The sequence below is a fragment of the Emys orbicularis genome, chromosome 3 (assembly GCF_028017835.1).
Source record: "Emys orbicularis isolate rEmyOrb1 chromosome 3, rEmyOrb1.hap1, whole genome shotgun sequence".
Taxonomy (NCBI): domain Eukaryota; kingdom Metazoa; phylum Chordata; order Testudines; family Emydidae; genus Emys; species Emys orbicularis.
The window spans coordinates 79697290-79725196 of record NC_088685.1 but is presented as its reverse complement, the minus strand read 5'-3'; the positions used below and the strand labels follow the sequence as shown (position 1 = coordinate 79725196).

Sequence of the window (27907 nt, the reverse complement as noted above, 5' to 3'; positions counted from 1 at the left end):
ACATGTTAATACTATAACCTTAATGATGACCTCAGAAGCATTAGCAAATACTCATCACACTGACCTATGGGTTAAATGTATGGTGCCTTATGTTTGTGAGTGAAATATGAGGTCATACTTAACATATTGTACTACAGAGAGAGGGAGAATAATGTGTTGTGTGTAGTGTTTTCTTATCTGTTGAAGGCACAACCAAGAGTATCACCTCTTGTGTCTCCACTATCATATGTGTTCTTCTTAATTATTATTATTCATAAATATCTATCTTGTGGTAGTGCCTAGAGGCTAACCAGATTGGGGCTCCATTGTGGTAGACAATGTACAAATATACAGTAAGTGGCAATACCTGTCCTAAAGATCTTAAAGTCTAAAAGACATGAAATAACAGGTAAATGAGACAAAGAAGTGGACATCTACACTCCAGGTACTAATCATACCGAAACCTGATTTTATGAGATCTAATGGGAATACAGCAGATAGTGGTAAGGCTGAAGGTATAGAGCATAACAGATATAACACTTAGCAATTTTATATAGCATTTATTTTTCAAAGTTCTTTACATACATTGCCAAATCCTCACTGCACCCCTCTGAAGTAAATAGCAGTAAGTAGTTTCCAATACCAGTGTATCAGAATTCAGTAAGTAAATTTAGCATCACAAGAACTGATTTTTTGTTGTTGTAGTGTACTCTGTGATTACCTGCAGTTATATGATTAAAAATAAGAATCACATGAAAACACAAGCATAAATATAATCTGAAAATACTTGATATTATTAAGTCCATTGCTATTTTCAAGAGAAACATAGCAAGAAACATAAGTGAGCCACATGGCACAAGAGTACACTTTAATTTTATGTTCACACAGTCAAATAAAAATAAGATAGTAATACTCACAATCTTAAATAGGAGCACTGTACCAAAGCATCTTTATTATTCAGCTCACATGGTAATAGTTCTTTTCTTTAGGCTACTAACTGGTTCACTACACAGGCTTCAAATGATGGAAGAATCATGATGATCATACTAAAATGATAAACATGCTTATTTTGTGTAATAAGAAACATCTGAACAATCGTTGAGTACTTTATGGGACACCAAGAAACAGTCTTAGACATGGACATGATTTATATTTTTGCAATAAAAGAGTCTTATGAAAAGTGTTTGGCTGGTGTTAGTTTCTAAAACTGCACAATTATTGTTTGATACTTAGGGCCAAACTGTGTATACCAAAGGACAGAATTTGTCATTTTAAAACATATTATATTCTCAATTTCTCCCCCAGGATTCTGATACCCAGCTTATAGTGACATTGAAGAGTTGGGGGAAGCAATCCAAAGAGTTTCCAAGCTGATATCTGCAACAGTGTTTGAGGAAGGGCACTCATATTTGGGACCCACATTCAGGCCAGGTCTCCACTACAGACATATATCAGTATAACTGCATCACTCAGGGATGTGAAAAAACCACACCCCTAAGTAATATAATTATACTGACCTATCCCCCTGTGTAGACAGTACTATGTTGAAGGGAAAGCTTCCCGCATCAATAGCTACTGCCTCTCAGGGAGGTGAATTAACTATGCCGATGAGAGAAGCTTTCCTGTCAGCGTAGCAGTGTTTTCACTAAAGCACTCCAGTGACACAGCTGCACTGGTGCAGCTGCACCACTGTACTGCTGTATAGGAAGACAAGCCCTCAAAGTCTTGGAGGATTTTTTTAGATCAATCAAGGGCTGCTTTAGAAAGACCCAACAGCAGCTGTAGCCAAAAAGAAATTTTGCTGTCTGCATCTGACTAGAAGAGTATAACCTTTTCTTTCTGGTGCATACCTTGCTACCATCATCTGTGTTTTTGCCACTACAGGACTAAGGTAGGCTAACTTAATGTGCTCTACATGAAGACCACTTAAGTGAATACAGAATGCAGCCACCCAGGAGGGCATCACACAGGGAACATATAACACCAATACACTGAGATGGGCAGTGCTAAGGACTATGGCCCTGTTTCTCCAGTGAGCTCCCAGTGGTGGACATCGGTGCTTGTTTTCAACCCCCTGAAGTTACTGGGGATATGCAGGAGGTCACCCACCTATAGCTCACTGCAGCACTGAACTTTGGATAGTACTGTACTATGGATAATTGTGTTGACATGGCTCAGTTTGGGGTTGACATGGCTCCATGGCTGACATGGCTCCATGGCTGACATGGCTCAGTTTGGGGTTGGCCTGGCTCAGTTTGGGGTTGACATGGCTCCATGTCTAGTTGGCAGCTGGTTTCAAGCAGAGTGCCCCAAGGGTCGGTCCTGGGGCCGGTTTTGTTTAACATCTTTATTAATGATCTGGAGGATGGAGTGGACTGCACTCTCAGCAAGTTTGCCGATGACACTAAACTAGGAGGCGTGGTAGATACACTAGAGGGTAGGGATCGGATACAGAGGGACCTAGACAAATTAGAGGATTGGGCCAAAAGAAACCTGATGAGGTTCAACAAGGACAAGTGCAGAGTCCTGCACTTAGGACGGAAGAATCCCATGCACAGCTACAGACTAGGGACCGAATGGCTAGGTAGCAGTTCTGCAGAAAAGGACCTAGGGGTTACAGTGGATGAGAAGCTGGATATGAGTCAACAGTGTGCTCTTGTTGCCAAGAAGGCTAACGGCATTTTGGGCTGTATAAGTAGGGGCATTGCCAGCAGATCGAGGGACGTGATCGTTCCCCTTTATTCGACATTGGTGAGGCCTCATCTGGAGTACTGTGTCCAGTTTTGGGCCCCACACTACAAGAAGGATGTGGAAAAACTGGAAAGAGTCCAGCGGAGGGCAACAAAAATGATTAGGGGTCTGGAGTGCATGACTTATGAGGAGAGGCTGAGGGAACTGGGATTGTTTAGTCTCCAGAAGAGAAGAATGAGGGGGGATTTGATAGCAGCCTACAACTACCTGAAGGGGGGTTCCAAAGAGGATGGAACTCGGCTGTTCTCAATGGTGGCAGATGACAGAACAAGGAGCAATGGTCTCAAGTTGCAGTGGGGGAGGTCTAGGTTGGATATTAGGAAACACTATTTCACTAGGAGGGTGGTGAAGCACTGGAATACGTTACCTAGGGAGGTGGTGGCGTCTCCTTCCTTGGAGGTTTTTAAGGCCCGGCTTGACAAAGCCCTGTCTGGGATGATTTAGTTGGGAATTGGTCCTGCTTTGAGCAGGGGGTTGGACTAGATGACCTCCTGAGGTCCCTTCCAACCCTGATATTCTATGATTCTATGATTCTATGACATTGACCTAATATGGCAGACCACCTTGCTTTTCCAAAAAAAGCTACGACATGGAAGTCAAAAACTGAATTTTTTCTGGCAACATCATGACCAGTCTCTGAAGAATAGATAGTGATACCTGTTTGTGATGAAGCGGAGAAATTGCCAGCCAGTACCACCGGGGTTAAAGAACCTTGGGGACCAGCTAGTCCAGGCCTGGATGGGGGAGAAAAGAAGAGAGCCTGGCTCAGTTTGGGGTTGACTGGCAAAGAGTCAGGAGTTAGCTGTCTCCATGCCTGAGGGGAAGGAGCATTAACCTGCCAGCCAAGGCAGCCAACAAGAAGCAAGCACTGGTTCCCCAACCAAGCCTCCAGCACTGGAAATAACAGAGTGAGTGAATCCCAGAGACACTGTGGGGCTTGTCCTCACCAACTTGCAGCTGCCCTGCCCAAAGGAGCCGGGGACTGTGGCAAGGCGCCACCCAAGGGAGGAGCCTATGGGAAGCAAGTGGCCCAGCAAATTGGACTACAGGGGCCATGCCCCAAAAGGAACAGAGTGGTAGGAAGTAATCCAGGGCAGTGGATTTTGATTCCCTGCTAGGAGGGCTTCCCCCATTCAGGGACTGATGTACACAGAGCCTCTGGCTGGGACCCAGTGGAGAGGGAGAGCCTGGGTCCCCCTAGCCTGCCTGACCTTAAAGACTGAGGCTCCTCGACCAAGCAGTGGGCAGAGAGCCAGGTGCTCTAACCACTAGGTGGCCTGGCCCTCCAAGATGCCTGTCATACTGTTTCTGTACAGTTTGCATTACTTTGACAAACTTAAAGGAAAATTGATAACAGTATGAATTTTGGCAATAACAAACCAGAGATAAAAATGTAATTCTAGAAGACACACAAAAAAGGAAAAAGAGAGGAAAGAAACAAAAAGAACATAAAGTGACAGGTGAGGTCTACCCTGCAGGTTGCAAATCATATTGTTCACTCCACAAGGATATGAACTTCACCATAGTGACAATGAATCAACAATTAATCAAATGGCTAGATTTCTGGCTCCAAGATTTTTTTATGTATCTCAATTCAATCCTCCTCAAACACAGGTGTTGGATATACATAAGGCCAGATTGTTATTCATGGAGCAGTCCTGCCAATTGTTCCAAAATTAGAGCGAGTGATAGAAAGAATGAGATGTCTGCAGAAAAGTGTATATTCTAGTAATGATCGCTACTTTCCAATTTATGTTTGTGAGCAGATGCCATTCTCAACCTGTTCTTAAACACAGTCCACACACTACGTATAGTTCAAATGCAGAAATTAACAACATAACACGTCAGTTCAAATTTTCTCCCTGGCTCAGTTCCTACTCAAGAACTCTTCAGCCTGTATCTTAGATCCTCTTGCCACAGAGTGCTCCTTGTACAGCACCTGTATATTCAGGTAGGGTAAAGAGACACCTACCTCAGTGAATCACCAGACCCCTCTTAACATTCCCCAGAAGGATTCACTTCTGCTAACAAGGGGCGGTGTTTCAGGCAAACACTGACAGCTTATTATAAAGTTGTTTTCTATCCATTATTAACCATACAAGTTGCAAATGGTGATTTTCTTAAAAGAAAATATTTTTTGTTTTCAAAATCAGATGATGCTCCCATTTGTTTTGCTTTCCTTTTTCATTCCCCTCTGATACAGGAACTGGCAAAACATGTCAATGCAAAGTCAAGAAACATGACAGTGTACTCGTCTTGAAAATATGCAAGCATAGTTCAAGCGAGAAACATGACTGAGATACATAAGCACTACGGATCAAGGAAAGCTGTTAAGAATTCAGAGTGAAAGCCAACACTGGAGAAATGCCTTAAAACATTTTCTGGTATTCACTCAGCCTCGTCTCCTGTTGGATACAACATCTAAGTTCCCATCAGAGGGTGTTGGGTGGGTGGGTTGTTTTTTTGGTTTTAGGGGACCAGTTAAAATGTCATGGTTCTGTGACAGAGGAGAGGAAAGAGAATAGGGTAACTATTGATGTAATCATTACATAAGGAAAAATACTCAAATGAGGTGATAATTTCTTTTGCCATAAAAATAATAATATAGCAAATAATCACAGAAAATTTCAATATAGTACTGAATTTAAAAAAATAACAAAGATTTGTCTAACATTGTTTATACTATTTCTGTCTTAGGCACCTAGCACACTGGCACTTTTGAAAAAATGTAAGGAAAGTCAAGGATATTGCACAATCATAAATGGACACTAAGTTAATCAGATATATTATTTGTTGTGAGTTATTCACTCTACTTTAGTAACAATGATATTCACCCACTTCACAGGAGTATTGTGATGATTAATTTTTAGATCCTTTGACAAGATATATAATTGCTATGAAGGTGTTCTAGGAGTTAAAGTGAGTGAGTGAAGCACAGTTAATGGTAAATCTAAATATAGTTATACTCCGTGGAAGACAATGTTAATAGATTGAAACTAGAGATCAATCTAGAGAATTAATAATTGAGATGATATATTATCTTTATTGTATCCAGTATAAGGATGAAAAATAATCAAGTCCCTAATAAGAAATTAGAATTGTGACTTGTTATGCAGTGGTGGATACAGCAATATACTGTTTCTCACAAGAAGATATTAAGTTTCAAGGACTGACAGCCACTTACAATCTCTCTGTGACTTTTAAATAAAGTATTAAAAGCCATGGGAACAAGAACACTAAAGAATTACAGCTGATTTGAATGACAGAAACTCAGTTAGACACAGGAGCTTTTGCAAGCATTGCAGTTGTTGCCATGATCAGCATGATTGCTTCATAATCATGGGCAATAGATGTTGGATGTTTTCTGAGGAAGTCGTATTATCTCCACATAATAACATTGATTTGGGATTCTTCTCACAATTTCTGTAACAGTGGCATCTGCAGAGAGGAGTTTTGTTTCCATCGCTTGATACTCTCACAACAGAGATCAACAACGAGTCAAATACGTCTGTCATGTTTAGCCTGTAACTTCAGCTGAGGATGAAATTGAGTCTTCTTGACTACAGTGATTTAATAAATAAGTTTGCTGTGATTTAATAAGTTTGCTGCTATCAAAATAAAGAGAATTATTCTAATTAGTAGTCTTTCACTTTTCTGCATCTGAAGTACACTTTAGTTAACTATAAAATGTATGGTTCGTGTGTTAAACTTACTTTTTTTGTTTATAGTTTTGAAAGAGAAACCAAAGAGTCCATTTAGAACCCTGTACTACTGTCATGGTAAAACTGTCACCAGCTAGCAGTGGTCACAGTGGCTGGGAACGAGACAGTAGTACTATTAGGGACCTATTGTTCCCTAACTTTCATGATGCTTTTCACATGAGAACTGTAAAAATCAACTGACTTGTATACCTTTCCTGAATGTGATATTACCTGGATAAGGAATACAGTATTAGAAATAATGTATACATTATTTCTATGATAAATCTACATGGCATATTGCAAACATGTTTCTTGCCCCAATGATTTTTCCAATCTAAGGACCTGTTTTTGTGAACCCTTACTCATATGCATAAGTGAAGACTTCTCATCTGAGTAAGGGTTTCTAGACCAGAGGCAGTGCCAGCCCCTTGGGGATCGTAAGCAGGACTATTTGAGGGGGTGGTCTCCCCACACACAACACATACTAAAAAAGCAAAGAGGGGGTTCCTTGAGTTGCTCTGGGCCCTAAGCAATTGCTTAGTCTGGTTATGTCTAGCGCCGGCAGTCTTGTAGGCTGGGGCTGTAAGAGCATCCGGAGATAAGATGAGAACTTACAATTCCTTTTGACTTTGTCCTCAGCACCTCTCAGGAACAGGCTCTAAATAAGACACAACAAACACACACAGGACAAGACACGGTGGTGAGTAGTTTTAGATAAGGAAGATTATTGATATACAGCTAATGAGGTCACACAAAAGGCAATAAAGGGGGAATGGGATTAAGGGTCAACATCATCAGAAAAACTGAAGGAATTTTTCCTGAGGAACAAGATCCTCATAGGCTCATCTCAGAATTTACATTATTTGGCTGTTTTAGCTTATCACCGCAGTTTCCTTTAATACAGAGTCCCCTTTCTCCTGCTGCTACTTGTCCATAACTACTTTATCCAAACACATTCAAACTTTAAAAAATAAAAACTGAAAAGGTTATATAAATAAATTAACCACTTCTTAAATGACCCAGTGTTCATTTAGGAATCTTTAGTTTTCAATTTGCAGGTTTGTGTACTTAATTTAACAACTGTGCTGTTTGAAGCAACAGATTCAGCATAACATGGCTCTTATCTGCTTCTTATTCTAGAACATATGAAGAAAATTGGCCAAGCTGTTTCTGAAGTACAGATCATAACATTTACCTATAATATGGAGTCACTGAGAAGCAGCTCCAGCAAAAGTATTTTTTGTGATTACTTTCAGGGTACACTACAATTTTTTTTGGAAAGCAAGAAGGTAATTGATCAAACCATTCCTAAATGAGGATACATAAAAATGACATTCTTGAAATTTTACTCAGTGTCTTGTGTTTTTGGTTCTACTTGGAGTCTAGCTGAAAAACAGCTTTATTGTAAACCTTCAAATTATACATACATATGAGTGATAATAATACAATTTAGGGTGCGGGCTAATTAATAAAAATCAGTTACAAAAATGGGCTTATAATTTGGTAGAGTCGATGCTTCATAAAGTAAGTGTGACCTACTGTTCACTTTAGATCTTTGAGGGACAGGGAGAAATGAGAGCTCAGTGGCACACTTCTAAGTTCTGCTGAGCAGTGCAAGGCAGGGGAAACTGAAGACCCATAGAAAATACAGAGCTTCAAAGCACAGCAAGATAAGAAGCAGGATGAAATAGAGTCTCTGTGAACTCATGACATCCAGAAAGCAGTGTGAGCTCCAGGGGAACAAGAGACTTTGCACAGCTCCTAAATCTTTTACATATACATATATACACACGTAATGAGTCATATATTATTGAATATTCCAAAAATAACCTTAACTCTGTCCCTGAATAGCTGTTTACTATCCCTCTAACAAGAAGAGCATTATATGATAACATAACCACAACTTTAGAACATTTTTATATTATTGACTACAAAAGTGGAATACATTCTGCAGATGTATGTACTTCATTCTTTCCTCTATGATAAATAAGCCTCATTTATGGCAATATTGGCCAGGTTTGATGAGAGACTTACTGAGGCCAGTGACTTGTATGTGCAGAATAGATTGGATGAAGGTAGACATATGGTATCTGTAGTGAGGTCTCTGATTCATAAGGGAAGGGTGACATGCAAATGTATAATGGAATTTCCAATCTAGTTAAGTAGGATAGATGAGGTGGTTTGGTTTTTCTGACTTATAAGCTATTCATGACAGGAACCATGTTTCCTGTGTGTTTGTACAAGAGCCTAGCATAAGGCCCCAGTCCTGATTAGGTCCTTGGATTCTATCACAATACAAACGAAGAAAAAAATTAACCATACTGGATGCAGGGGATATAAGAGCTTGCCTCTGGGCTGTGCATGGAGAGTACAATGTAATCAAGTTTATGATATATATAATGAGGGTAATAAGCAAGATGTCGGTGTTTCTAAAAATGAGAGGGTAAACTGAAGGATGGACTGTGGTTGGGTGTATGGATTGTGTATAATAGTTTGTAGCCTATATTGAAAATATGAATTAGGATAAATGAGGGGTAAGAATTTCAGGTCTATAGGATGAGGCTGGGTGGGAAATACAGGGACAGAGTTAAATTTGGTTTTGGAATAAGCAATATAATTTTCTTCATACCTAATTTTTTAAGAGATCGTATGAACTGTGATTGTATTTTAATATTTACCTACCTATCCCTAGATGCTCATTCTTTTTCTTGTACATTTTTATTATTTTTAAAACTGTATAATTTCTTTGCCTTTTTAGGGCTAGTGCAATCTCCAGTAAAATAATGCATCGGTAGTCACAATAGAAGGAAAATCTGTTATTTGACAGATTAAACTAATTTTACATTCAAACATAAAAAAATTGTATCTTGTATAAATTAAAAAGTGATCATGTCAATATTTATAGCATGCACTGTGCTGTAGAAACAGAACAGCTCATAGGAGGATAGCGAATATGCCTTCTTTACCAACTCTAAGTGATGACATTTTATGTGTGGTTTAGTCACACCATACTGTTGATATATAAATTATTCCATTTTTAGAACATACTTTTCTGTCTTGATCATTTGCTCGTTATGAAGTTACATGATAAAAAGTGAAGAGCTAGCTGTGTCCATCAAATGGTATCCATGTAAGTATTCTCACACTTCTTATCAAACTGTCTGTACTGAGCTATCTTGATTATCACTTCAAAAGTTTTTTTCTCTTACTTAATTGGCCTCTCAGAGTTGGTAAGACAACTCCCACCTTTTTATGCTCTCTGTATGTGTATATATATCTCCTCAATATATGTTCCATCCGAAGAAGTGGGCTGTAGCCCACGAAAGCTTATGCTCAAATAAATGTGTTAGTCTCTAAGGTGCCACAAGTACTCCTGTTCTTTTTGCGGATACAGACTAACACGGCTGCTACTCTGAAACCTGTTATCAAATGGTTGTGGATCACTGATTTTGAGGCTCATTCTGTGCATACTTGGCATACTTTAAACCTACAAATTTTATAGTATGATAGTTAGATATAGGCTCTAAGGGACCATATACAAATTAGAGATTTCTAGTGATTGGTAGCCAGGGCTACAGGGATGTGTAGACTACAGTCAGCATAGCAAGCTCTATGATTAGGGCCCTACCAAATTCACGGCCTTGAAAAATGCATCACAGACTGTGAAATCTAGTCTCCCCCAGTGAAATCTGGTCTTTTGTGTGCATTTACCATATACTTTATAGATTTCAAAGGGGAGACCAGTGTTTCTCAAATTGGGGGTTCTGACCCAAAAGGGAGTTGTGTGTGTGTGGAGGTTGCAAGGTTATTTTTTTTGGGGGGGTCACGGTATTGCCACCCTTGTCCAGCTCTGAAGGCAGCGCCCCACCTGCAGCAGTGCAGAAGTAGGGGTGGCAATACCATACAATGCCACCCTTACTTCTTCGCTGCTGCCTTCAGAGCTGGGCGTCCAGAGAGTGGCAGCTGCTGACTGAAGGCCTAGCTCTGCAAGCAACAGTGCAGAAGTAAGGGTGGCAATACCATACCATGCCATCCTTACTTCTGCGCTGCTGCTGGCGGCGGCTCTGCCTTCAGAGCTGGGCTCCTGGCCAGCAGCCGCCATTCTCCAGCTGCCCAGTTCTGAAGGCAGTGCTAGCAGCAGCTCAGAAGTAAGGGTAGCAGTACCACAAACCCCCCTACAATAATCTTGTGACCCCCCCAATCCTTTTTGGGTCAAGACCCCTACAATTACAACACTGAAATTTCAGATTTAAATAGCTAAAATCATATAATTTATGATTTTTTAAATCCTATGACCGTAAAATTGACCAAAATGGACTGTAAATTTGGTAGGGCCCTATCTATGACACTAGGGAATCTCCAGATAGCGATCTGGATGCTTTAGCAATGTGACAAAGTGACTCACCAGATGATGTGCCACCTTGCAGCTAGATGTGGTTGTAACGCTGTATGAAATATGGGAGACACTTAATGATATTATTAATACCAATATTATAAATGCAAGGAATCTGACCAGATATGGCATGTAAGGTATCTGTGAAAATGTTATGATTTGCCAAGTATGATAATCTTGTTTATATATTTGTATCACCTTTGTATTGTGAGTTATAGATATGTATATCTGTATTTCAAAACTTGTGCTGTGTATCTGGGTGACACCCCCAGACAGATTGGCATCAGCACTAGCTAGCCTGTTCGATGGCCCATCAAGAGTCATCAGCTGTACAAAGAACCCATTGAAAGAAGCCAGGGGCTATACCTTATGAGTCAGCAGGGCTTTGTAGGGGCATCCCTATGGGCAGGGGACTCCAAGATTTTTCCATGCCATGTGCTGTGAAGCTTGCATTTGGGACAAAGGAAGTACAAGCCATGTGGCAAAAGGAATATTAAGGGCAGCTGCATCATCTCCATTTTGTCTTTATTCTTGCTTCTTACCTCTGGAGTAATTTTCTACAAAGGAAGCTCTGAACAAAGGACTGAATGACCCATCCAAGCTTTGGATGTATTCCAGAGGGAATTTCAAGCCAGCAACTCACCAACTCTGCTAAGAACCTGATATATGGACTTCTGTATGTATCTGATTACTTTACCATTTAACCACTCTACTCTCTTCTTCTTTTTTCTTTATAATAATCCTTTAGTTTTAGACACTAAAGGATTGTCTGGCAGCGTGGTATTTTGGGTAAGACACAAACTAATATTGACCTGGTAACGTGACTGACCCTTTGGGGTCAAAAGAACATTGTGTATAGTGAACAGAGTTTTTAAATAACTTCTCACTGTACTGGATTTAGGTGCTGACTGGGAGCCAGAGAACTGGAATGGAATAAAGGAGGCTGTGTGATTTCTTTTTTTAGCTTCTTGATAACCAGTGTGGGGGATCAGAAGCAGAGTTTGTGACTGGTTGGTGAGTTTAACTTCAGTGGTAACCACCAGTTTTGGGAATATCTGCTCCCCCTTTAGCAGCCTGCCCTGACCTTGGCATTTTCAGTTAGGGCTGCCCCAGGCATACCGGGTCTCAGTGGTGTCACAGCGTTTTTTCTCTCTGAACTCTGGCCATCTAGGTCCACTGGTGGCCAAATCACCTTGTGACTCAGCCCTCCAGCCAGTCCCTTTTGGGGTAAGCCAGGGTTTTAACTCAATAGTCCCAGGACCTTACATCAGGTCAGCAGCCTAGGCCCATACCCAGTAGGCTTTCCAACCATTTTTGTCCAGCGTGTTCAAGCTGGTCTGCACAGTGGGGCTGTAGAAGAAGCTAGTCCATCACTCCCTCTGCCCTGGGTTCCAGCTCAGGGACCCTCATAGCAAGCAGTTAAGACTTATCTTTCCAGGCCTCTTGCTTCTTTCCCAGGAGGGCTCATCTCCTCAGCAGGGGTCTGCTCTGAGGTTAAGGCCCTGTTCCCAATTCCCCACATAGCAATGGAAAACAAAATTAACAGAAATAAAAAGCAGCACCAGCCCTTCTGTCCTAGCAGGGTCCTTCAGTTATCTGTTCTACTGCTCTGTGCTCACAAGCACCTAGGCAGTCTGCTGTGCTCCTCTCTGGGAACTGAGAATGAGAAGTCTGCCCACCTCCCTAGGGCCCTCTGAGTTGGGGCTCCTTTTAAGGCTCCTCCTCCAACCCCAGGTGGCCACCTGACCCCAGAGCTGTTCTTTAACCTCTTTGTTGCTGGCACTGCTTTTTAGACTTCAAGACTGTCGGTCAATGTTCAGTGACCATGTTGATGGCACTGGTCTTGCTGTAGCACTTACCAGGGAGAACCACATGAAGATTGCCATTTCCTTCCCCAAAATAAAAAGAAGAGGGACAATACAATCCACAAAATTAGCTGGGGCCAGTTGGGGAGCAGATGCTCACAACTTGAAGACAGACACCTTGGCCCTGGTCTTCTCAGCAGTTGAATACCGTGTGTTAGTATGGGCAGGTAGCATACATATGAAACTTGTTACCATGCAATTGAACACTGCTATGAGATTTATCACAGGAGTGCTAACGTCAACTCTGACAGTCTGTCTGCCTGTCCTCACACATATTTTATCACCATGCCTTCAGAGATGCATGATAGAAAGACTATAACTGCATGATAATGAACCCAAACTTGCCCATCTATGAAGATCTCCAATCTGAGCCCCCTGCCCCCACCAAGCCCGAAGATGCCTCCTTAAATCCAGGAACCCCTTCTGCTTAATGGCCAAAGCTCTCAAAACCTTAGGCCTGTTACCAAAAGACAAAAGTGGTGGAGGCTGTGAGAAAATAGTGGGATCAAGAATCAAGACTGGATCACAGATCCTAAAGACCAACCACCAGGCCTCACCATGCCACTTAAAATATGGATCATGGTGAACTGCATAAAAACCTCACACAGGCATTACAATTACCTGGCTACACAAATGAAAAATGAAGGACAGCCCAATATGTGAATGTGGAGAAAGCATCCAATTCATGGAACATCTAGTGAACCACTGCCTTCTAAGATCTTTCTTTGGAGGGATGGTCTTGGTTCATTTCATGTCAATGGAAGCCACAGAGTCGATGACAAAAGTGGACATAATCCTTTAATGTTGCTTTTCAAGAAGAATCCCTCTTGTCTAGCCCGTCACAAGCCCCTTGTGCAGATGGTTTGTAGCAGAGTCTAGTCCTTTACCTGTGTGCTTGGACTGTCTTTCTATATCTCTCATGTCTATACAAGCATATACATATAATACATCTGCATTTCAAGAACACAGTAACTGTCATAACAAAACAGACAAAAGATGCATCTTGTCCACTATCCTCTGTCTGACAGGGGCAATGCTAAATGCTTCAGAGGATGGTAACACTGAAGACAGAAGTAACTAGTCTAACTCTGAGTGTTAATATTTATCCAGCTAGGTCAGAGGTGGGCAAACTACGGCCCGCGGGCCACATCCGGCCCGTGGGACGCTCCTGCCCGGCCCCTGAGTTCCTGGCCCGGGAGGCTAGCCCCTGGCCCCTCTTCCACTGTTCCCCCTCCCCCATAGCCTCAGCTTACGCCGCTGCCTGCACAATGCTCTGGGCAGCGGGGCTATGAGCTCCTGGGGCAGCGCAGCTGCAGAGCCCGGCCTGATCCGGTGCTCTGTTCTGCGCGGTGGCGTGGCTGGCTCCAGATGGGCGGTGCGGCTGTAGAGCCGCCAGACACCAGTGCTCCAGGCAGCATGATAAGGGACAGGGAGCAGGGGGTTGGATAGAGGGCAGGGGAGTTTGGGGTGGTGGTCAGGGGGTGGGGGTGTGGATAGGGGTCGGGGTGGTCAGAGGGCATGGAACAGGGGGGGTTGAATGGGGGCAGGAGTCCCGGGGGGGCAGTCAGGAAGAAGAGGAGGGGTTGGATGGGGCGGCGGGGGGCAGTCAGGGGACAGGGAGAAGGGGTGGTTGGATTGGGCAGAGGTCCCGGGGAAGGCAGTCAGGAAGGAGGGGGGGTTGGATGGGGCGGCAGGGGGCAGTCAGGGGCAGGGGTTCCAGGGGCAGTCAGGGAACAGGGAGAAGGGGTGGTTGGATGGGGCAGGGGTCCCGGGGGGGGCCGTCAGGAATGAGAGGAGGGGTTGGATGGGGCGGCGGGGGGCAGTCAGGGGCGGGGGTTCTGGGGGCGGTCAGGGGACATGGAGTGGGGGGGAGTGGATGGGGCAGAGGTCCGGGGGGGCCATCACGGAATGGGGGGGGGTTGGATAGGGCAGAAGTCCTGGGGGTGGGCGGATGGGGGGGCAGGCCACGCCCCCCCTCCCCTAACCGGCCCTCCATACAATGTCCAAAATCCGATGCGGCCCTCAGGCCAAATAGTTTGCCCGCACCTGAGCTAGGTGCTTCTTATAGTAATACGAGTTTGCGTGCTTGTATCCTGCGTTCACTTCCCCCACCATAATACATCTAATTGAGCATTATTATGGGGGGCGGGGAAGATATTTCTTCTTCACCCTAGCTAGGTTTTTCCCTAAAGAATGATGACTGACCATCCTTGAACCTACACCTGTACCCTACCTATGGTGTGGCAGTGGGGACAGTGGATAGCGGGAGTAGGGTACAATGTGGCAGTGGGGACAGAGGATAGTGGGGGGTGGTGTAGAGGTGGGGCAGTGGGGACAGTGGATAGTAGTGGATAGGGAACAGGTGTGACAGTGGGGACAGAAGATAGTGGGGGGTAGTGTACAGGTGTGGCAGTGGGGACAGAGGATAGCGGGGGGTAGGGAACAGGTGTGACAGTGGGGACAGAAGATAGTGGGGGGTAGTGTACAGGTGTGGCAGTGGGGACAGAGGATAGCGGGGGTAGCGGACAGGTGTGGCAGTGGGGACAGAGGATAGCGAGGGGTAGGGGACAGGTGTGGCAGTGGGGACAGAGGATAGCGGGGGGTAGGGGACAGGTGTGGCAGTGGGGACGGGATAGCGGGGGGTAGGGGACAGGTGTGGTAGTGGGGACAGGGACTAGCGGGGGGTAGGGGACAGGGGATAGCGGGGGTAGGGGAGAGGTGTGGCAGTGGGGACAGGGGATAGCGAGGGGTAGGGGACAGGTGTGGCAGTGGGGACAGGGGATAGCGAGGGGTAGGGGACAGGTGTGGCAGTGGGGACAGAGGATAGCGGGGGTAGGGGACAGGTGTGGCAGTGGGGACAGGGGATAGCGAGGGGTAGGGGACAGGTGTGGCAGTGGGGACAGGGACTAGCGGGGGGTAGGGGACAGGGGATAGCAGGGGTAGGGGAGAGGTGTGGCAGTGGGGACAGGGGATAGCGGGGGTAGGGGAGAGGTGTGGCAGTGGGGACAGGGGATAGCGAGGGGTAGGAGACAGGTGTGGCAGTGGGGACAGGGGATAGCTGGGGTAGGGGAGAGGTGTGGCAGTGGGGACAGGGGATAGCAGGGGTAGGGGAGAGGTGTGGCAGTGGGGACAGGGGATAGCGAGGGGTAGGAGACAGGTGTGGCAGTGGGGACAGGGGATAGCGAGGGGTAGGGGACAGGTGTGGCAGTGGGGACAGGGACTAGCGGGGGGTAGGGGACTGGGGATAGCAGGGGTAGGGGAGAGGTGTGGCAGTGGGGACAGGGGATAGCGTGGGTAGGGGAGAGGTGTGGCAGTGGGGACAGGGGATAGCGAGGGGTAGGGCACACCAGGGGGCAGGGATAGCGGGGTAGGGCACAGCAGGGCAGTACGCTTTGGAGAACACTGCACGGAGCAGGGAGGTCTCTCTTTGCGAGTCGGGATCAGCAAGCAGGGGACTGCGCGTCGGGAAGGGTCAATACGGGATGAACATAACAGTGCGAAGGGCCGGGCCGGGGGCGTGGCGTTCCGTCGGATCTACCCATCGCTCTCCCTCAGCTGGCCCCTCCCGCTCTCCCTCGCTTTACGGCAGTGTCGCACGTCTAGCGCTGTGCTCTTCGCGGCAGCCGAAAGGCAGGTGAGCGGTCGGGATCTCGTGGGAGGGGGTGGCAGGCAGTGCCTACGTGGCCTTGGCGGCTGGGCCCCGCCATGGGTCTTCTCAGCCCGGAGCGGGGACGCGCTGGGGCCGGGTGTCCTGTTCTCCCGGGGGTGGGGGCTTTATTCTCCTGCCAACGGGGCGGCGGGGGACGCGGCTTTTCCCGGAGCCCGCAGCCCTGTGGCCGCCTGGCTGGTGGGGCGCGCTCGCTCCGCAGGGCTGAGTATAACCGGCGTCACCGCCCCTCCCCGTGCCTCAGTTTCCCTAACTGCAGTGGCGCTGGTGACCTGGGCCCTCGCTCGCTTTCTGCCCCTCCTCCCCCCGCCCTGGGCAGCGGGGATGAGCTCACCCGGCCGGTGCGCAGGGTCTGGGGCGCTCTTTGGTGACGCTCCCCGGAGCTTAGGGGCATCGGCAGCGGCTCTCGCTCCGCAGAGCGGGGAACGGAGCCCGACCGCAGTTGTCCCAGTGTGTCTGTGTGCTGGGCCCCTGCGCCCCTCCCGGCCGCTCCTTGCCCAGCCGCCGGCACTGGGCTGTCAGTTTCATGCAGCCTGTGCTGGGGCCTTTGCTCTGTGTGTAGTCACGGGTGTCTCGACTGGCTGCTTTCTGTGAGCTTTTAGTGCACCTGGCGTCCAGATTCATAGAATATCAGGGTTGGAAGGGACCTCAGGAGGTCATCTAGTCCAACCCCCTGCTCAAAGCAGGACCAATCCCCACTAAATCATCCCAGCCAGGGCTTTGTCAAGCCTGATCTTAAAAACCTCTTTGCTTGCTTGCTTTCCCCCGCTGGCATATTTGTGGGGGTAGGATGTATTATAGGGACACTGTCAACAGAAAATCATTTGAGAACAATGTCCTTATTAAAATTGTTAACAAGTATGGATTATTAGACATTAAACATTTTAAAAATCCAGTTTACAGCTCTTACTGTTTGAGTATCCTTTCTCCTGGCCATGATAAATCAGTTAAGTCAGTTTCACTTTCGAAACTGTTGTATGAACACTTTGGAGTTCTTAGTGTTCTCATGTTTGGATTTCAAACACTGCTGGGGAATATGCAATTGGAGCTTAAAACAAAATAAAGATTTGTAAAACCTGACCAAGTTTTTTTTAAAGTTTATAAATAAAATTTGGGTTTTATGCCAAATGTAAATTTATTTGCAATGGTGCTGAAGTCCTGTTGGTCCCAGGATATGAAAAAGAGAAAGTGAGTTTGGTGTTTATGAAGGGGACAGATTTACTCAGAGCTCTTCTTCAGGTATGGGAAAGGTATTTGGCTCTGACACTGAGCACAAGGTGGAACAGATTTTTAAGCATAAAGAGTTAACATACGTTGCAATAGACCAGGGGTCAGCAACCTCTGGCACGCGGGTCCCCAGGGTAAGCACCCTGGCGGGCCGGGCCAGTTTGTTTACCTGCCGCGTCGGCAGGTTTGGCTGATCGCGGCTCCCAATGGGGGCTGCCGGAAGCGGTGCGGGCCGAGGGATGTGCTGGCCGCGGCTTCCCACCGCCCCCATTGGCCTGGCGTGGCGAACCGTGGCCAGTGGGAGCCGCGATCGGCCGAACTTGCCGACGCGGCAGGTAAACAAACTGGCTCGGCCCGCCAGGATACGTTCTAGAGGTTGCTGACCCCTGCAATAGACTGTTTAAGACCAAGTGGGCAGTTAACACTTCTGCAGTTGTAGGACAAAGGGCAGTTAGTGGGTTATAGATTGTTGTAATGAGACATAAAATCAGTGGCTATTGAGTCTGTGATGTTTGGTGTCTAGCAAATTTTTTTGAAGGTGCTGTGCAAGTTTCTTTTGAGGCCAGGGACTGAGAGGTCAAACATGGAGTGATCAGTCTATTAAAAGTGTTCATCTACAGGTATATGGTGTATTTTGCCTTGTATTATTGTTCTGTGTGAATTCATTTAAGAATGTGTTGTTTGGTTTCACCCACATAGTTGTTGTTGGGGCACTTGCTGCACTGGATGAGGTATACCACATGTTGTGATAGGCATCTGTAGGACACTTGAAAGATATGTTGCGGGAGGTGTTGATCATTGCACCAGTGGAGATATGTGTGCAGGTTTTGCATCTGTTATGGCAGGATCTTGTGCTGCTTTGAATTGGTGTATCCTATAGTTTTTCAAGACTCATTGATCCTACATGTGACTATCACAATATGTGGCTGAAGTTAAAACTTCCGGAGTTGGGCCATTTAAGTTGAGCTATTAATGTATACATATTTATTACCTTTTGGAGATGAGGGTTCCTAAACTTGTTACCACTGCTTAAGAAGGTAAAACAAAACACATTAAGTTTAATATTTAGGGCTTTTAGCAGGTGTTCTTAATTGCTTTGTATGGAATAGAAGTGAGTTTGTAGTTCCTAGCAGACAAATTAACTTAAATTGTAGTGGAAATATCACTTCTCTTAATGCAATATTAGATGCTCTCTTCCCATCTATCTTCTTTGTTTAAAGAAGCAGTGGTGACATTCTGGAGGAACCTCATCCAGTTCTCAGTAAGTAACAGGAGAGAGTCTGTAACATGGGACTTTTAACAGTAGAGAATATAAGACAACTAAAAATGTTAGGAGACCAAGCCAAACAGTTTTCAGGAGGAGGTGGAGGGACCTCTGGGAGACATTAAAGCAGGGTACAGTAGAACCTCAAAGATACAAACACCAGAGTTATGGACTTACCGGTCAACTGGCCACCCTGTGGATCTGGAAGTAATCAAGCAGCTAGGGAGACGGAAAAAACAAAACAGCAAATACTGTACTGCATTGGGGCTTTAGTCCTGGGGTTCAGGGCTTCAGCCATGGGGGGTTGGGGCTGCCGCCATGGGGTTGGAGGGAGGGATTGGGGCTTCTGACCCTCAGGAGCAATGGGGATCAGGGATTTAGGCCAGGGCAAGCGCCGGGACTCAGGGCTTCAGCCCCATGTCTCTGTTCCCAGCTTGAGCCCTGGTGCACCCTCCCCTGGCTGAAACTGGGAGTGGAGCCATGGGGAGCCCTGAGTCCCGGCCCACACTGTGGGGCAGAAGCCAGGAATGGAGCCATGGGGCTGAAGCCCTGAGCCTCAGCGCTCCCCGTGAGGCTGAAACTGTTGAATATTGTAAACTGTACATCATGTTCTAATAATAATATTAAATATCATGGAATTATCTTTCAAGGCAAACAACAAATGATGCTACCTATTTGTGTTTTAAAATATCTCTGATTTATGTGCAGAAAAGGGGAATGGACTTTTTCCACAACCAACATTGTAGAGGTAATGGGAAACTACATGCAGGGCAACTCTGAAGATCTCGTCAGCAGTCTTAAAACAATCACCATTTATGTCAGCCTCATAAATTCTAAGGAGTTGTTCTTGGAATATAGATGCCAGATTCCATTGTGCATTGAACCCCTTTCTAATTTGCGTTAAGTGCTCTGATTCCTTAAGGCCCATTGTTACATCATAAATTGCTGCCAGAGAAGTGCTTTTTATGAGTAGATAAACATTTGAAATAGTACATTTATTGATATTTAATTAAATTCCATGTAACTAGTAAAACATCTGAATTAGCTAAAGGAATGACAAAGAATAAAGAGCACTTATAAACAGAGCTAGAAAAATCCACTTGTACAGAACAAATAGGAGACTTTCCCTGGATGAGTGCCAACAACTGCAGATTTTAAGTTTTTTCATTAAAAAAAAAATCATTTTAGCCTTTTGAAGTTAAACTTGTCCACTGTTTTTCCTACACATTTGTACTCTTGAAATGTTGTTAAAATAAGACCCACTTCTTTTGTTCATCATACAGTATCATCTGCTGAATACTTGCAGTGTAAACTCGCATAAGGTAATAAATATTATTTCAGAGAAATATTGACTTTATTGTTGATGCTAATGCATTGTGCAGAGAGAAGTGCTGAGTAGCATTATTTTGATTTCAGTACATGTGTTCTTATTTAAAGAATACATTGGTTGATTACCATATCAAATTGCTGAGAACAACTTATTTTATTTCACCAATTGGGACTACATTTACCAAGCAATGTGCCCCAAATGTATGGATGTGTAGAAAGTTTCTGAAATAGTAGTGACATATTGTTAGAGAAGTACTGAACACAATTTAATGTAAAAACAACAAGGAGTCTTTGTGGCACCTTAGAGACTAACAAATTCCTGTGTAGCAATACGATATGAAAAAAACGCTAGAACTAACACATCATGGAAAATCTTAAAAATATTATAACCACTTCTCGTTTGGCGGATTGCCAGAAATAGTACCAGAAAGAATATTGTAACTGGAAATTGGAATTAATATCACTGAATAGCAGAGTACTAACTGATAAATGCACTTTTTAATAAGCTTTTTTGGCTAGTAAGCGCCATGGAACTAAAGTTTAAATGACATGCATCAAGATGCGTTTTAGATTTTGGAATGCATACAGTCTATTTCATGTAACACAACAAAAATACACAGTATTCAAATGTTAAGAAAATCTTAAATTGCAGTTGTAATATTGAGGGACTACTGTTCTTTTGAGTACAGTTAAATACTTGATTAATTGTACTTAATATAATTTGAGTAGAAAATGGAAATATTTAAAGAAAATTGCTGGAAAACTTCATTACGCCAAATAATAGCATAGACATTCTCCTGGTAAATTGCTTTTGGTAGCAATATTTGAGCTTTCCTTTAAACACTTTTTAACTATCATGTTTTTATTGAACACGAAAGTGGTCTTTTAAGTCAGGGCAAAGAAAAAAAACAACAACCCTCCACTCCAGATATGTATCCTATTACAAAGCAATTTAAGATAACACCTATTAATGTACAGTGCAAGCTGGTTTGAAATGAGCTACACCTCTACGTCGGTATAACGCTGTCCTTGGGAGCCAAAAAATCTTACCGCTTTATAGGTGAAACCGCGTTATATCGAACTTGCTTTGATCCACCAGCCCCCCCCCCTCCCCCCCCGAGCACTGCTTTACTGCGTTATATCCAAATTCGTGTTATATCGGGTCGCGTTATATCGGGGTAGAGGTGTATTTGTGTAGTCTGATCAGTCCTCTTTGAACTGGTATCTGTCAATTTGATTCAGCCATTTATTAGAGTCTTGCAGGCCAAACCTCCCCATAGCAGCAGGCTACTGGAGCCATCCAGTCTGGTTGCCTTTCTGCTAGCCCCTGACATAGTCTTTCATGTTCTGTGGTGCAGTGTGTGAAACCTGCAATTCTGTCTTTTACAGTAGATATTCCCTCTTGGTTTTCAGAGGTATAATGCCCTCTAAGGTGTACAGAGAAGAGGAAGGATGGTCTGGTGGTTGGGGTGTTAGTTGGAGGTGTGGGAGACCCAGGTTCCATTTCCTGCTCTTCCACAGACTTCCTGTGTGACCTTGTGCAAGTGACTTGGGCCTGGTCTAAGCTATGAAGTTTAGCTGGCATACTGTGTTGGCTAAGAGTGTGGAGAAAATTGCACCCTTAGATGACGTAGCTCCGCTGGCAGAACCCCTATTGTAGATCCCTGATGTTGTTAAGGGCGGTGATGTAGCTATGCAGGCAGAGGAACTTCTGCTGGCTTACGTTGTGTCAACACCTAGGGGGCTCTGCCAGCATAGTTATGTTGGCCAAGGCTCTATAGCAGGGGTCGGCAACGTTTGGCACGCGGCTCGCCAGGGTAAGCACCCTGGTGGGCCGGGCCAGTTTATTTACCTGCTGACGCGGCAGGTTCGGCCGATCGCGGCCCCCACTGGCGGCAGTTCGCCGTCCCGGGCCAATGGGGGCAGCGGGAAGCGGCGCGGGCGAGGGATGTGCTGGCTGTGGCTTCCCGCCGCCCCCATTGGCCTGGGACGGCGAACTGCCGCCAGTGGGGCCCGCGATCGGCCGAACCTGCCGCGTCAGCAGGTAAATAAACTGGCCCGGCCCGGCCCGCCAGGGTGCTTACCCTGGCGAGCCGCATGCCAAACGTTGCCGACCCCTGCTCTATAGTGTAGACTATAGTGGTTCTCCTCCTTTCCAGACTACTGTACCCCTTTCAGGAATCTGATTTGTCTTGAGTACCCCGAGTTTCACCTCACAAAATCAGACCTAAAAATGCAAAAGTGTCTCAGCACACTATAACTGAAAAATTGCTCACTTTCTCATTTTTACCATATAATTATAAAATAAATTGATTGAAATGCAAGTATAATATTTATATTCCAATGTGATACTTGAGCCTGTTTTTCACTGTGAGCTTTGTCTGAAACCTGAGTACTTGGCAGCTGGGCTGAAACATGTAACTTAGCTTCATGAGGCACCCTGTGGCATGGGGCCCAGAGCGGTTGCCCTGCTTGCCACCACCTAATGTCGGCCCTGCACTTATGACTCCCCATAACCTGTCCTATACCCCTCCTTTGGAGCTGCAACCCCCAGGTTGAGAAACACTGATCCAGATGAGTTGAATACCCCCGGAAGACCTCTGAGTACCCCCAGGGGCACACGTACCCCTGGTTAAGAATCACTGGTGTAGACAAGCCTTTAGTCTTTCTGTGCGTCAGTTCTGCAACTGTAACATGAGGATATTACTTCCCTCCCTCACTGGGGTGTTGTGAAGATAAAGACACAAAAGACTTTGTGGTGGTCTCATACCATAGTAATGGGGGCTGAATAAGTACCGAAGATAGATATTTCCTTGTACTGTGGTGCACTCATAAAAATATTCCCCTGCCTTTCTGAAAATTATTATATCTTGTATGGAGAGTAGTAGTAAATTCTTGTTGGAAATTTTCTAATTTTGAAATAGGTATGTGTTGTTAAGGAATGAGCATACAGCAGTCAATGCAAAATATACTTTGACACATATAGAAATAGCCATCATGCTAGCAAGTTGTACATGCATTCCAAGGAGGCATCAATAAATGTCTAACATGCACTTCAAACATTTTACAAATGAAAATTGTTGATCTGACTCTGTGAGATCCCAAGGGGCCATTTCTCCCTTAGTGTGTCAGCCATTCATAGTAAATCTAGACATTCCCCTTTTCCTGGAATAGCTTTATTTCCTACATTTAGCAACTGTGATCAAAATGTAATGAAACCTTTTTATATGAGAAATTATACAGGTATCTTTAAAGTGTTCTCATGAGCATATTGCCAGTGATGCAGGCAAACTGCCCAGGAGGAGTGGGCAGCAGCTGGTGGATTTGTTTCCAGTTAGCACACATTGCAATGTTTGAAAGAAAGCTGCACTTCCTTTCAGTACAAAGAAGAGTAAATCAGTGCTAATTTTAAATTGTCTTAAATATAATACAAAATAACGAAATAGGAAGTTGCCATTTTGCCAGTCAGCTGGCATGTTATGTGATGAAGGTGCTGCTCAGCCTGTCAGTGCCATAAAACAAGAGGAGACAAGGGGACTCTAACTTAGTCTGTTTATAATTTTGGAAATCAGGATCTATACAGCATGCTTGCAAATACTGTTTAAACCTATTTCAGATTAACAGTTGCTTCTGGTGAATCTGCTCAAAAAGAAAGTGCGGAAGTCTTCAGCCTGTTGCATGTCCACCTGTTAAGCAGCATTGCTAGTGGTTCCTTTGTCACAAACTGTCAGAATAGATTTCTTGGTACCATGTAACAGTAAAATAACAATGTTGAGAGATGTTAGAATCTCTGAGTCTTAGGGCACATGCACTTGTTACAGCCCTTGGGCTCTTTAACACTGGGAGATATCATGTGTCTGCAGGCAGTTGCATATAAGTAGTGCCCTACCAAATTCAGGGTCCATTTTGGTCAATTTCACGGCATAGGATTTGAAAATTCCATGTTTCAGATGTTTAAATCTGAAATTTCAGTGTGTTGTATCCGTGGTGGTCCTGACCGAAAAAGGGGCTGTGGAGGGGGAGGGAGGAGAAGGAGGTTGCAAACCTGTTGTATGGGGGTCATGGGATTGCCACCCAAACTTCTGTGCTGCTTTCAGAGCTGGGCTCTGAAGGCAGCAGCCGCGTAGCTTCCTGTAGCTGCAGGAGGTTCCTGGAGATGGAGATGGGTCTGATCTCCCCTGTGCTGCTGGGAGTGCCCCAGCTAGGGAATACTAGCTGCTAGTCCTGGCTGGGCCGGCAAGAGACAGGACTTGTCCTTTCCCTTCATGGCTGCTCTCAGGTAGTGGATCAGACCCACCTCCGTGTACCTCTTCATGCTGCAGGAAGCTCAGGGGCTGATCTCCCTGAGAGCAGCCGTGCAGGAGAAGGACAAGTTCTGTCCCTCCCCAGCCCAGCTGGGACTAGCAGCTAGGAGCCCCTGTCTTGGGCACTCCCAGCAGCAAGGGAGAGATTGGACCACAAGCCTCCTCCGGCTGCAGGAACTTCTGGGCTGCTGCAAGCACCGGATCTTCCTGCAGCAGGGGAGGTACCTGGAGGTGGGTCTGATCCTCCAAACCCCCACCCCCCTTCCAGAGTGGCCGTGCAGGGGAAGGACAAGTCACTCCCAGCAGCTCAGGGGGGATAAGATTTTAAGAGCTTATTTCATATTCTGTGACACGTTTTTCATGGCTGTGAAATTGGTAGGGCCCTAGATATAAGGTTTCCTGTTTCTTGAACAGTGGGTGAGACAGGAGAGAGACAAGGTCAGTGAATGGATCTCTTTAACCATCTCAGGTCTTCTGCCTGATAGGGGTACCTTCCTGGAGCAGCCTGGGGAAGGTTATGAAGCTCTAGAATAAGGGCTGTAGGGATAATACAGTCCTGGAGATGAGGGCTAAAACAAGTCCCTGTGGGGTGGCAAGAATGTGTTCGGTTGCATTTGTTTTGAATCTGTTAGAGAGCCCAGAAAAGGAAACTGGAGAAATGTACTACTGTGTGGACTGTGATTTCACCGTCCCCACCAAATGAAATGGTATTTCTTAACATCTTGAAAATTTTATGTAGGTTTGTTATAGTGTGCTAATTCTGAATGTATCTATAAATGCTTAACAACTTCAGCTAAAGGGAGCTGAAAATCATGCTATCTTTAACTGGGAAGGTAAATTTACCTAGATTTGCAACAAACTCTCTTTAATACCATGTGACCTTGATGTCTTGATGTGTTCTTTGAGGGTTTGATCTAACTTCCAGTGAAATCAATGGGAGGAGTTACACTTATTTCAGCATTTGTCTTGATTTTTAGGGTACTGGAATAGTCTCTATCTAGCATTGCAAATACAGTTAGTAAGACAGCTAAAATGAGATTTGTCTTTTCTGAGAAAAGAAACTCCATGCAAAGTCACAGAAAAAAGTGTCTGGTATAGAAACTGATCAGCTTAGTTTTCAAACATGCACCTGTGCTATTATACTGCTTTTAATGTTGGATGATTACTTCCCATTTCCATTTTCTCACTTTTAAGCATTACAACTATTTTAGTAAGAGACATATGTTGTTGTTTTTTTTGCTAATTTAAGATGACTAGTTGAAATACCCAGAAGAATAGTAATTTTGTTTATAATTTATTAAATAAATCACCAGGAGGAGCGTGTTTGTTTTTTGTTGTTGACACTTTGTCCTCTCACTGGTCATGGGTCAATGCTCAGAAATGTTTCCTGTTCCTGAAAGCATTTGTAATTTGTTGAGGTATTTCTGGTAATAGCAGTTTATAAAACATCACATCACACCTTTTAAAAATAACACTCCTTTCCTAACGTGCTTTGCTGCTTTTCCTATTTCAGCTCTGACATTATTGTAGCAGCTGGCATATCAGGAACTGAGATTACTGTCATATGCCATTCGAAATCGGTGTTTGAAGCGCTTAACAATCGACAGTTACATCATTGTTGTTTTAGCTCTAGCTGCTCTTGTTATAAGAGCCTTTGAAAAATCATTTTGGAATTGCTGGGGCTGGGTCAGGAGAAAGTAAGAGAGCAATCAGAATGTGCTTTTAAGGCCAGGCAACTTGCTGGGTACAGAAACAATTTCTATAAACTACTGAGAAGCAGAGATTTTATACCCAATGGACTGAGAGGGCTGAGGTGAATAGAGCTCCAGATCTGGCCTTTTACTTTTAGTCATTACTGTAGTTTATTGGGGATATACTTGTGAATCTGGTGATTGGTTTTAAGATGCCAGAATAAGATCTGGCTAGCTCAAGACTTTTGTTTCCTGTCTTTCAGAAGGTTTGGGGGGGGGGGCAGAGGACCCCCAAACCACACAGTTTCCTTTTAGAGAGGTTTCAGAGGGGTAGCCGTGTTAGTCTGTATCAGTAAAAGCAACGAGGAGTCCTTGTGGCCCCTTAGAGACTAACAAATTTATTTGGGCATAAATAGCTTATGCCCAAATACATTTGTTAGTCTCTAAGGTGCCACAAGGACTCCTCGTTGCTTTCGGAGAGGATTACACATCTGATTGCAAAGACCAACCACAGCACTAAAGAAGGGGGTGCCTTTGAAGAAACAAATACACTTCTACCCTGATATAACGTGATCCGATATGACACGAATTCAAATTTAATGCGGTAAAGCAGTGCTCGGGGGGGGGGGCACTCCGGCGGATCAAAGCAAGTTCGATATAACGTGGTTTCACCTATAACGCGGTAAGATTTTTTTGGCTCTTGAGGACAGCGTTATATCGGGGTAGAGGTGTACCTAGAGAGGAAGGATGGCCAGTGGATATGTCATTAGCCTAAGACTTTGGAGATCTCTGCTCTATCTCAAGTACAGTATCCCTGTACTTCAGCAGGGCCAAACTGGAGCGGGATGGGTTTTGAGTGCAGTGGGTAGTGGGAATCCACAGTGCTGGACTGTGAGGAGGGAGGAGTGGAATGCTGCGGGTAGAGAGTGGAGCCAGGAGGTTGATAACAGTGTGTGGGGGTAGAGGGTGGGGTGGGGGTAGGGGGCGCGTGTGAAAGAGTTTTGCAATAGCGGCTGCGGGGGAGGGCAGGTGTGGAGCTGCTCGATTTGAAGAGCTAGTATCGCCTGCAGTGTGTCCACTTGGTGCTCTATAACGTTTAAGAGCCGCTCCGTGGCTTCTTTCTGGTGTGCCGCACTCTCCTTTCGGTCCCTCTCATCGCTGTCCTGCCACACCTTCAATTCCTGTTTCTCGGCTGCGGAGTGCATCGTAACCTCACAGAGAAAGTCCTCCTTAGTTCTTCGTTGCCGCTTTCTAATTCTGTGTAGCCAGTTCTGCCACTGATAACAAAGAGGGAGGCTGGGTTCCCAAGGTCATCTCTGTGAAGTTTCAATGCTACATTTTACAGAAGCAGTATTGTTTGCAACACAGACAACAGTGATTCAGTGCTTTAAAACACAGCCAGTACTCTCACACCTGTCACTAGCTGGCTGACCCCAGGCAAGCACACATGAGCCACAAGACCCCCAAAATGGTGAGTAGCCGCAGGGGCAGGGTAAATCACTCTTCCCGGACCCTGCTGTACACTTGAACATGGCTCTTGGAGAGAGCCAGCACTGTGGGGGGGGGGGGGGGCTGATAATCATTCCTATCCGCACACTTTCCAGAGGATGTGATCATTATGGAAGATATCTCACTGCTGAGGGTGAGCAGCGAATCAAGGGAGGGTCTTCTCCAAGCCTGTGGCTTCCATCCTGGCCCCTATGTGATTTGCCTGTGTGCAGCAATGGTCTCTCCCC

The 27907-nt window shown here is 45.1% G+C and overlaps 1 protein-coding gene across 1 annotated transcript in view; it reads left to right on the top strand.

Moving 5' to 3' along the window:
• Positions 1-16284: 16284 nt before the first annotated feature.
• Positions 16285-27907, top strand: part of ASCC3 (activating signal cointegrator 1 complex subunit 3) — a 525526-nt gene continuing 513903 nt past the window's right edge. Inside the window, exon 1 of the mRNA XM_065400559.1 lies at positions 16285-16323. The gene's annotated coding sequence lies outside the window, so the exon portion shown is untranslated. The remainder of the gene's footprint in view (positions 16324-27907) is intronic.